Source organism: Adiantum capillus-veneris, chromosome 26 (assembly GCF_014529385.1).
Source record: "Adiantum capillus-veneris isolate H3 chromosome 26, ASM1452938v2, whole genome shotgun sequence".
Classification (NCBI taxonomy): Eukaryota; Viridiplantae; Streptophyta; class Polypodiopsida; order Polypodiales; family Pteridaceae; genus Adiantum; species Adiantum capillus-veneris.
Window position 1 is genome coordinate 64,222,205 of NC_140956.1, and position 11,580 is coordinate 64,233,784.

The following is an 11,580-nucleotide window of genomic DNA, read 5'->3' on the forward strand; positions in this document are numbered from 1 at the left end:
CAAGCTAGATGAATGCAAGGACACCACCATTGGGGCCCATGAGGGAGTAAATGACCGCAAGGAAGAGCCGGACCATGAGGTGCTACAAGACCATCAGGATGTAGACAAGGACCAATAGGATATAGACAAGGACGAGCAGGTTGGAGACAAGGACCAGGAGGATGGGGGCAAGGACCAAACGGGGGAAGTAGATGATAACAAGTTTCTACCGGAGAAGAAGTATGGAGACAAGGATCCCATTATAGAGGACTCAAAGGTGGACACGGGTGGGAATAAAGTGTTAAAGGAAGAGGACCCAAAGGTGGATGATACTTGTGTGAGCAAGGAGCTGCTTGAGGAACGCTTACCTCTTGATGATGCATTGCACAAGGCGGAGTTTCTGAGAGACAAGGACTCCCCTATAGGGGTTGATGTTGATGAGCATACAACAAGTGATGATGACTCTCCTCTAGCATATATATTTTGTATCAAAAAGAAGCTCTCTCGAGTGCGTGTGCCTAAGACCCATGCGTGCAAGATGTAATGCATGTGTTGTGCCACATTGTATTATCAACCTTATTTCAACCATTTGTTTTGAGCCAAATATGCCTATTATTGTCTAGTGTTTAATGAGAAGTTATATGTTTTCTATCTCTTTTGCCTATTCTTGTTTGTTAGGGTTAAAAGCTTGGTGGTTAGATGAGCCTACTGTTATAGAGCGTAATGCACGAAAGGATCTTCCTGCGTCAAAGGGCAGACTGATTATTCTTGATGTCAATGGGGTGGTCTTGAAAAGTTGGTCTAGGTTACCAAAATATGAATGGGAATTCAAGCAAGCATTACAAGAATTACGTGTCAATAATTTATGTTTTTGTAAGCTGAGGCCAGGTGCCCAAGATTTCTTGGAAGTACTGGCAGCTCTGGCAATTGTTATGATTTGGAGTTGTTGCATGAAGCCTAAGCTGATGCGAATCTTGAATACTTGCTTCCCAAAAGTTATGAAGAACCCAAAATTCATAAAAGGTAGTGTAACTTGGAGTAAGTGAGTAATAATCTAATGTGCACACTTGTTTTGATTAAGTTTTATATGATTTCTTTTGTATGAGCAAACATATTTTCTCAAGAGGATTGTGAGATTTGGCGGGATAGTCTTAAATATGTTTCATACATTGACAAAAAATTCTGGTAGAAGCCTATTTTCCTGAAGAAGTCGCAAATAGTTTGGGAATAACACCCACAATTCAACGCTGGCAATAGGATCCTTCTTGAAGACACCCGCTACAAGTCTTTGAAGAATGATTACGACAATTGCTTGTCAATCCGTTCTTTTGAGCCAGGAGTGGATCCCGAGGGTTCCTCGTATCTCGCTGATATAGTAGAGCCTTGGTTAGTTGAGTGGATTAGAGATCCCTTCCCACTTGCCTATTGTAGAAAACACCCATTGTTTGATGTTGAAGATGATTTGTCCCCACTGGTTGCTGATTATTTTGTAGAGATGGAAGGCTATTCCTATCGATTTAACCCCCCAAATATATGATGTATCCCAATTGGATACTAATGTTCAGTATCCAACTTATATTATTACTAATATTTATGGTAATTTTGTTATTTCCAACTACTTGCAATGTGTATTTTTTAACTTGTTTACTTCAATTTGGTCTTCTTGGGTACTATTTTGGTACTATACATGTTAGGCACTGCAACATTTGGTTGTGTAGCTATTTGGTACTATACAGTAGCAATATACAGTACCAATTTGGTACTTCAAAATACCAATTTGGTACTTAATAGTACCAAATTTGGTACTTTGTAGTTTCAATTTTGGTATTGTGGACATTAGCCATCAAGAGAGGATGCACTAAAATATCATGCAGTTGGGTTATAGTTGGTGCAGTACTAGTTTTGGTACTAGGTACTATTTATCTTTGGTATTGCAGCATTTGGTTCAGTAACTATTTGGGATTATACAATACCAATTTTGGTACTATATAGTGTCATGTTTGAAACTATATATTAGACAATGAAAAGAACATGGTTGGTTTTTTGGTAATTATTCTAAGTTATTGGGATAGGGTGATTAACCCAAGTTATTCTTCGGTACCTGCTATCAGAACACAAGAACCGATAGAGAGGAAACTGAAGAGAGAAACAAAAAGACATTAGGCTATCAAAAGAAGTACATGGTTGAATATTTGGTAATTAACCCAAGTATTATCAGAGATCCTAAAAGTGATCTATTTGTACTTTCTACCTTTGTGTTTGGTATTGTTTGTTACATGATTAGTGCATCTTGATCACTCTCATCATCATACGGCATGTTATTGTATATGTTTTCATAAATTTCAGTAGATAACCTGAATCTATTTTTCCATCCAGGGATAGGCTCCATGGGAAACCGTATTGCTCTTACAAGGTGTGAGTAGATCATAACTAGAGTTGTATGATTTAGAAGGCTGTATGTATCAGAAATGCCTTCAACTGGCCATAGTACAAGCCTTCAACTACTTTCCCCCCTCTAACAATTTTGTTGTGCCATGCATCCTTTTGTGCCTTCACTGTCTCGTACCTCTTTTTGGTGCATTTAATCAAATAGAAATCATGTCCTTTCTCTGCTACCTTGGCTGCAAAGTTGTCACCAATTGACAACAATTCACACAAACACTCAGGGTTCCCTTCATACATGGGGAGGTTAGAGACATTACGCATTGGCAAATTGAAATCAGAACTATTATTTTCTTTGGCTTCATCGTCTTCATCGCTGCAAGGATCGTTTGATTCCAATAATGGTTGGACTATCAAATATTTCCATTATTCTACATGTTGTCTATTCTTCTCTCTTGTTTTTTCAGTTCCCACACTTAGCTTTATTATTTGGGCACCCTTGGCCTTTTAGATGACCTCAAACGGACCCCGAACAGGCCAAAAACATCTTCTCCATTGCCCACAGATACATGAATCACAAAAACATGAGAGTGTACAATATCGTAGAGCGCATGGACTATCCTGTGAATATCCATCAATGCAATGAAATGATCATGAGCCTGTAATACACTGACAATCCCATTGGACATTGTGTCGCACATCATCCTTGAAACTAGCCAAAAAACTCTTTGTGTACTTGATTTATGCTGAAATGTTTCATTTAGATAGTTGTCTACATCGGCTGCAGACTTCATAGGCCAGCCATCTGGTTTCAACTCCTCATGAGTGAGGGTTCTCTTTATGATTACCTCTGCTCCATCGTGCTCGCCTTTTCCATGTCCTGATGCTGAAAAGTTATGCATCATCTGCAGACCTGTCAACCGATAATACCTAGCCACAAAGTAGAAAGGTCTTCATGCTTTAAACTGAGACACTGCACCATCTGACAACACCCAATGATGTCGTAAAGAATGTCCTTTCTATTTCAACCACTTGTCATGAAGAAGAAAACAATGTTGTACAAACAAAGTGTCATGTATTATATCATCAGATATGTAAAAATGGAGTGTTTTTTCAACACCACCTCCTGAGTTTCTCACATAAGTAATGTGAATAAGTATTGTAACCTGATTAGACCACTAGTGCATGGACTCTATCTCATTTTCTATTTTAAATCGATAATTCTTGGCAAAGTCGATGATCGAAACAACAACATCTGATGGAAACTTGAGTAAGCACTCTTTAAATTGTTGTGCCTACCACCAAAAAATGTAGTTATGCTTGATGAAGCTCTTAAGATGAGATGAGAATAGGTCTATAAAAGTAGGGCATCTTATTTGTTGCACTACCAAGTCCTTTCTTTTCTTCTCAGACCCACCTGCATCAACTTGCCCAGTTGAAACATCTCTGAAGATCTTCACAGTAACCTCCCCACTATCCACTGAAATTTCATCAGGACACAATGTCAACCTGTTTATTCCAAATCTAGAGCAAATCCAAACGAGAATTTTTTTGCATAGTATTCTGCATCATGAGCCTTTGGACATAAAAGTGATTCCCACATATCACTGATTCTATGAGACACTAATTGGTGCCGTACACTTACCTGAATCATCACTACAGCAAACGGAACATGTGCAGGCATGATCCTTTCCATGATGCCCAAACTTGTTTTGTCGCTTCTGATTAAATGCCTCTTTAAAATATATCATTTGGACATGATATACACAGCAACGCGTATATCGCTTCTTCATTTTTTGGACAAAGTAAGGCTTTAAAGCCTCAAAACATCTAAGAGAAAATTCCACTTCTGGATTGGCCCTCTTGAATCTTTGGTACAACTCAACCTGTGACATTAAAACAAAACAAATTATGAGAGTAAAATAATAGCCATTTTGTACAGTACCATTTGGTTTTGTACATAAGAAAATGTGGGGTTGTAAAATATTAGCCATTTTGTACAGTACCATTTGGTACAGAATAGTACCTGTATAGTACCAATTTTTGGTATTGTATAGTACCAATTTTTGTATATTTGGTAGAGTACATTAACAATTGGATTTTGTGCAGTACCAGATTTGGTATAGTAAGACATTAGCTATTTAGTACTTTACCATTTGGTGTAGTAGAGTACCAATTTGGTATTGTTCAATACCAAGTTTGAAACTAGTTTGGAAATTTCTTAAAGAGTACCTTAAATGGTGGTACCAGGTGGATGCCATAAATTACCAATTTGGTGGTATATAGTACCAATTTTGGTACTGTAAGACTTTATCAATGAAATATATTTTTGTTTTGTACTAGGAAATGTACTATAGAGTACCTTGAGTAATGCTATAGGGTGGATGGGGATATTATGTAGTACATAACATGGAATTATATGGTACTCTTTAGTACATTTTAGGGTGCTCCATATAAAATGCTACTATATATAGATAAATGTACTTTGGCCTACATCACAAGGTTCTATAGAGTACTCAAATCAAATTGAATGTACTATGGTGTACCTTATATGGTAGTATAGGGTAGATGAAGGACCTATGAACATTATTATAGGGTACTCCAATCACATGAAAAGTGCTATTGAGTACCTAATGGGGAAGCATACGGCATTTTAAGGTATAACAATGGAGTACCTTCATATTAATAAAGCTACTATTATACCTTAGGTTGCTACATGTACCAAATGATATACCTTCAACAAGTTACTAGAGGTATTGTATGAGGTAAACAAATGGAATACCTTCAAATACTATAAGTAGAGTACATTACACCTGAGAAAATAGAGAGGCACAAAAGACATTAGCAACGGTTTGAATCTACCTGAGAGTCATCGAGAAGATGCACTGAATGTTTGATAACACTTTTTCTTCCAATCCTCTTTCGGCATATATCCTTTTTGTTGGGTGAAACTAGATCTCTTACTTCACCTGTGACAATGTTACCTTGAGGCAATTATCTTTGACAAAACTTCCTCATCATCTTTAATCTCAAGACGATAATTGGCTGCAGCAATGTTTCTCCGATGAACACTCAAAATACCTGCTATCCTTGTATGGTTCATTTGTGTTGTGCCATCGATATTATTCATTACCATCGTCAAAGAAGAGCTCATCTGTTGAGCGGGGCACCTTGAGCTGGCTGAGGGTGTTACGCATGCTAGATAGAAGAGTTCTTTCAAAATTAGCTATTGATGTTTGCAGATCCTTAAAAGTAGGATGGAGCAAGTGTTGATGGAATAACTCTGTCTGGATACTTCTTGTAATCCCTAGTGTCTGTGTGCACCAAAACTTTGCCTTAGCTGAACAAATCTACTTTCTTGATTTGGCTTCATCCATTAAAGATGGATCTTGCAACCTACTGCTTTCTTTTTCTTTCCTTCTCTATTCTCATTTCTTAGCATCCCAATACTCATGCATAGAAGCGGTGTCCATGCTGTGAACACTTGCATTTAGCTCCATAGTCCAATCCCTGTTTAGGAAGCCTTGCACAGTAGTCCAATCCCTGTTTGGACAACCTTTCTCATTCACCATGCTAGGAGAAGTAGTTGTGAATTCCATGCCTTGAGGATTATCCATGTTTACGTAGCCATATTCTCCATGCTAGGATAACCATTTGTATTCTCTGGTCGATCTGTGAATTCCATGCTGGCAAGAGTGTGGGTAGTGTAGCGAGTTAAAGAGCTACAACTACATAATCGGCTATGTTGTGGACGAGGAAGAAAGATAGGAAGAGAGAGAGAGAGAGAGAGAGAGAGAGAGAGAGAGAGAGAGAGAGAGAGAGAGAGAGAGAGAGAGAGAGAGAGAGAGAGAGAGAGAGAGACTTGTCTATAATCATTACATAGAACAAATGTTTGATACAAACCAAATCATTACTTGTCTGATACAAACCAAATGTTTTTTTTACAGAAAAGAATTCCCCAAAGAAAAAGATAAAAACGAATTTCCCAATAAAGTGGATAAAAAAGACTTCCCCAAAAAATGCTAATTTTCTACCCAAGAAAAAGTAGTGTCCTTGACAGTGCATATTGTACCACCAAACCATGCTTTCAACCATCTACACAATACCCTATATAGCTACACAATAAGTACTTCCCATAGTACAAAATAGTAATAAAGTGTCCTACTTATTTGTAATATTATGTAGCTATTTAACTCTATGTGCTATGTAGTGTTATCTAGTAAACTATGAGATACTATATACTTATATGGTGGAATATAGTTTTATGTGCTATATAGTGGTAGATAGTAGTATATAGTTCTTTACACTACAATGTTGTATGCACTATATAACTCTATACTGTCATATAACTCTATACTTTGTAATTTTTCATGAATTACACGGGCATTGGTAATTTTACCTTTCATATTCGTCACTTGTGGGACTTTTATTCTTTCTTCAACCTTGCCACTCATATGGACTCTCCCATTCTACCATCATAAACTAATGAATATTCTCTAGTCTTTCCCAATGGGGGGCAATCTCTACAAGCAAGCTTGAAGCATCTTAGTCCTCAAAAGCATAAGAGCAATTGCAATTGCAATTCCTGGTGCCATCATGAGAAGGTTCCTAGAGGCTTGTTGTGCACACAAGGATTTAAAAACAAAGGACTAAGGCTTCCACCTTGCCAAAATTCCCAATGGTTGGCGTTGGATACAATGAGAACTTCCGGTTGCTTCATACCTCATAGCACGAATCCAAACATCAAAAATTCCAACCTTGTTTTTGGTTTCATCATCATTGCCAACTTTGGAACTTGCATCTACCCAAGATATTTAGCAATTATTGTAGCCCAGCAGAAGGTGAAGCCTCCCGTAGACATTTTGAAACAAAATGTAAAGGAAGTCACTGTGGCCCTTTAATGAAGGGACCCATTTAGTAAACAAGCTGGCTCTCCGCCTCTGCAAACCATGGCAGTCCCTTCCAATGAGAGACAGAGAAAGAGAGACCAGCTATTCTTTCCACCCACATGGCTCGACTCAAGAAAATCGTGCCCTTTCTACACTCGCCCAAAAAGCCTTCATAACAACACTCCCATTTGATGCATACTCCCGTTCTCGCGAGAGGGAGTGCCAATAAAGGCACAAAAGAACTTGGTATGCCTTTCTTCCTCTTGTTTAACATGTGTGCCCTTTTTACAACAGGCTCAAAAAACTCAAAACTCTCTCTCTCTCTCTCTCTCTCTCTCTCTCTCTCTCTCTCTGGGGAATGCCAAAAAAGGCACAAAAAGCCTTGGGCACCTTTCTTCCTCCTCTTGTTTAAAAACACCAAAACGTATTTCAAACGGTATATGCCACATTATTTTCAAAGGAGTTCACTGTCTAAAATTGTGACTGTTTCTGGGGCTAACTTCTGCCTTTTCTTCATGTTGTGATGAATCCCAAGGGGTAGCTCATGTCTATATGCAAAAAGAGCTTCACCTCCATCCCAATAGCTCCAATATTCCTTTGCGCCAACCAAATTCCATTATTATGTAAAACCTTGCCCCATACAAGAGCTTGAAACACCAACAGTTTCATGAAATCCTGTGTTTGCAACATGAGGTTCTACTAACAGAAAACTTGGAAATAAGGTAAGTAGAAGAGCTATCAGATAATAATATGTAATACAACTTTGTTGCAGAGTAGCATACAGACACAACAGCAATTGTCGAAACCCTGGTTTGCTAATCAGTGATAACTGATAAGAAAATCCTCGTTTAGTTTTTTATGTTGTGAGAAGAATAGTATCAATATAAAAACAAATAGCAACTCAAAAAAGTTAGTGGCCTCACTGTGTCATAATGTTACTTGGCACAAATTCTGACTAAAGACAATACCAATATCATCCTCAGTTTCTCAATGTCAAGGTGAGAATCCTACCAAAACTTTGACTTTAAATGCCCACAAGTCCTAACCCCAGTTTCAACTCACAAGTTTAATATTTTTGGGTACTTTGGGGTCCTTTTGGTACTTTCTGTAGGAACCTCATATGCATATCTGTGTGCTACGAATTGTGATGTACATATTAGGTCTTTAAGTACCATGTTTTGACTTGAGGTACTTTACTTTTGGTACTTCAATATTTCTGGGAACTTTGGAGACCTCATTTTGTACTTTTTGGTACTTTATATTTTTACTTTGGTGCTTTGGGTACTTCACATCTGGTAGTTTTATTGTTTGGAACTTTTCATATTGATTATTTGGTACTATTTGGTATTTAACATTTGGTACTATTTATTTTGTACTAGATTGTTGTGCTTTGGTAGGAGCATGATATACTTAACAAGTACTTTCAGGTATTGTCTACTAGTTTTGCTACTTACGATTTTGGTTACTGTTTTCTATTTGGTACTACTTAGTGCTTATTAGATTATTGTCCTTTGGTACAAGTTGGTCCTTTAGGTACTCTGAAAATTGGTACAGTTTACATTTGGTATTGTCTGCTATTTAGTACTAGTAACTGTCATGACATTTACATTTGTTGTTGTTTACTTTTCTCTAGGACACGCAAAGGAAATGTGGTGTCCTCTAAACTGAGTGTGAAGAGGCTCAGATCCAGAGTGAATTTGTCAGAATGATAATTGCAAAAGTCAACTAAAGAAGAACATTCATATTATTTCCAAGGCCCCAGATCAAGGATATCGATGAAGACAAGACAATCTATGCTTTAGGATCTTGCGTTGCTTGTGGGTAGTGCTTGGACTCCATCCATGTGGTTGGTTCTTTCATGCTGGCTGTAGGCACCTGGCTATAGGCACCAATACCACCCTCTCTATTTCGTTGCCACTCTAATGAAAAAAGACATTTGTGCGAAAGGTGGATGCAAGGAGCGCATCTCCGAAGTGGCCAAGACCAGGGCTCACAACAAGGGACATGTTCAGAAAAGTAAGCAACCGTCTTCGTTCTTGTTTTGAACACAATTTTGGTTTTTCTTATCGTAAAATGTTTGTTTGTTGTTGAACTATGTAGAATACGAGGTCAAAGACGAGTATACGGACAACCATGTTGCAGACAAGGACTCCAAGGTTGGACATATGTTTGATAAGGATATGGCAGATGGTGGTAAGTTCTATGATGTGGATATGCACGAGGTTGCTACACGCACATTTTAAGGCATGTCAAATGAAGTGCAATCAGACAAGTTAGATGAAGACAAGGACACCACCACAGGGGCCCATGAGGGAGTAAATGACCGCAAGGAAGAGCCGGACCATGATGTGCTACCAGATCAAAGGTGGTGTGGTTGGTGGTGCTTTGATCGATGTATAGCAGCCAAACAAGGCTTTTTGGTGGGTTCGGGACGGGGGGGGGCACATGGTAGAGGACAAGGGAGAGGTATAATATGTGATTGAAGGATTCCTTCAAATCTTTCAATTCATGGATTTTATTTTAGACGAGTGAGGATGATTAGGATTGCTATCTAGAAAAAATATAGAGTTTGTAGTTACCATGTCAAAGTAACTATTTAAAGCCTTGAGTAATGTAGCCAAAAAAAATCTTAGATTAAGAAGTATACTTTAGCTATTTCGAACTAGAAAAATTGAAGCTTTCTACTAGTTTAAGTCGTTTGCTTGTCAGTTTGCCACATAATACACACTTTGTTCCTAGTTGGGCAATCAATGGTTGGGGGAAAGAGTACTTTGCCTAAGGAGGCTGCTAAATCTCCCATATAGGGCCATAAGAAGGCAAGCAACTCCACAAAATCTATGAAGATGAGACATTTAAACAACATCTCCTCTTTGCAAGGAAGCTGCCAGGTGTTTCTATACAGAGGATGTTTGTAACTTCCAAGGATGTTGCAACACTAGGGTTTTGGGCATAGACCAAGAGAAGGCCTTTCCCCAACCTATGCTTACATCTCGAAGGCATGTGGCCTTAGGGGCTTTCGGAAGAAGATTTCATACTTGGTGGTACATACTGGAGATCCCAATGCCCACCCTGTGTGAATTGACCCCTACTAAGCTACCGTTTACATCGAGCGGATCCACTTGGAAATGCCACCATCACTGATCAATGCGGCTCATGTGCATGCATGTGACATTCAACACAATGCCCATGAAATGGAAAGAGGGAACGAGCCATAAGTCCTCTCTCTTCCCTTTCTCAATGAAGACCATCTCCCTGTATAAGTACCCTAACACCTCATCCCCAACACTCGTACATGGGATTTTTTCCACCATGTGCCACTTCCATGAGAGATCCCCCTCGTGGGTTATTGGAATCCGTAAAATTTTCAAAAGAAAACCTTTTTTTTGTAGTACTTTGAACCACAATAACTTTCAGCTTTAGAGTCAGATGGACCTCTTGTAAAGCCATAGTGAAACTCTACTTTGTCGACTTTCCATTTTTAGAACCCCATTGCAATTGCAAGTTGAAAACCAAAAGGCATTTAACAGAAGGTCCCCAATTGGTATAAATTCACTTGCTTGCAACCTCATTGCTAGATTGCTAACTGCCAACTTCCCGTCACAATATCTTGGTGCTTGTAGCCTTGATTGATGAGTTGTCACTTTTGACTAGCTTCAAATACCTTATACACCCTCTGTAAACACTGAAGACTTGAGAAAACATACAATGGCACATATACCAAGGTAGTCAAAATGGTGTAGAAGCGGTCCTCGACAAAACTTCAATTGCTCCTATATTTACCGTCCCGGTTCGGATTGTAGATGTGAAAAGATCGACATGATCCATAAATCAAACACTTTAGTCCTATTGATTCACATATGCCCTGATCATCATCCGTGCAATCCTGTGAGGATCTACAAAGCAGTTCCCCTTTAATGCAAGATCATACACCTTGTAGATTGATGAGCCGTCTAGGAACCAACCTATAGAACATCTTGAAGACCACCTTTTGCTACATAATCAATGCATTATGAACATCTTGAGTAGCCCTCTTGATTAGCCCCAAATAGAGCTTCCTGGCCTAAAAACCAATAAAGACATGCATCCCTGGATAGCCCTAGTTGTACCTGATCTTCGTACTTGCTTTTTCACCTTGGCACATGCACTAGTAGATGCACATGGCCTTGCGTGCTCCTTATTTTAGCTACACCAATGATGCTATATAATCATGTGAGTCCATGTGAAGGATGGACCACCACAAGCCTAGTGCAAGAATGGTGCACCTTCTAGGCTTCTAGTGATCCTGATAAATAAATAGCATGCTCTTTCTCCCTCTAGGCACTTTTTAGAA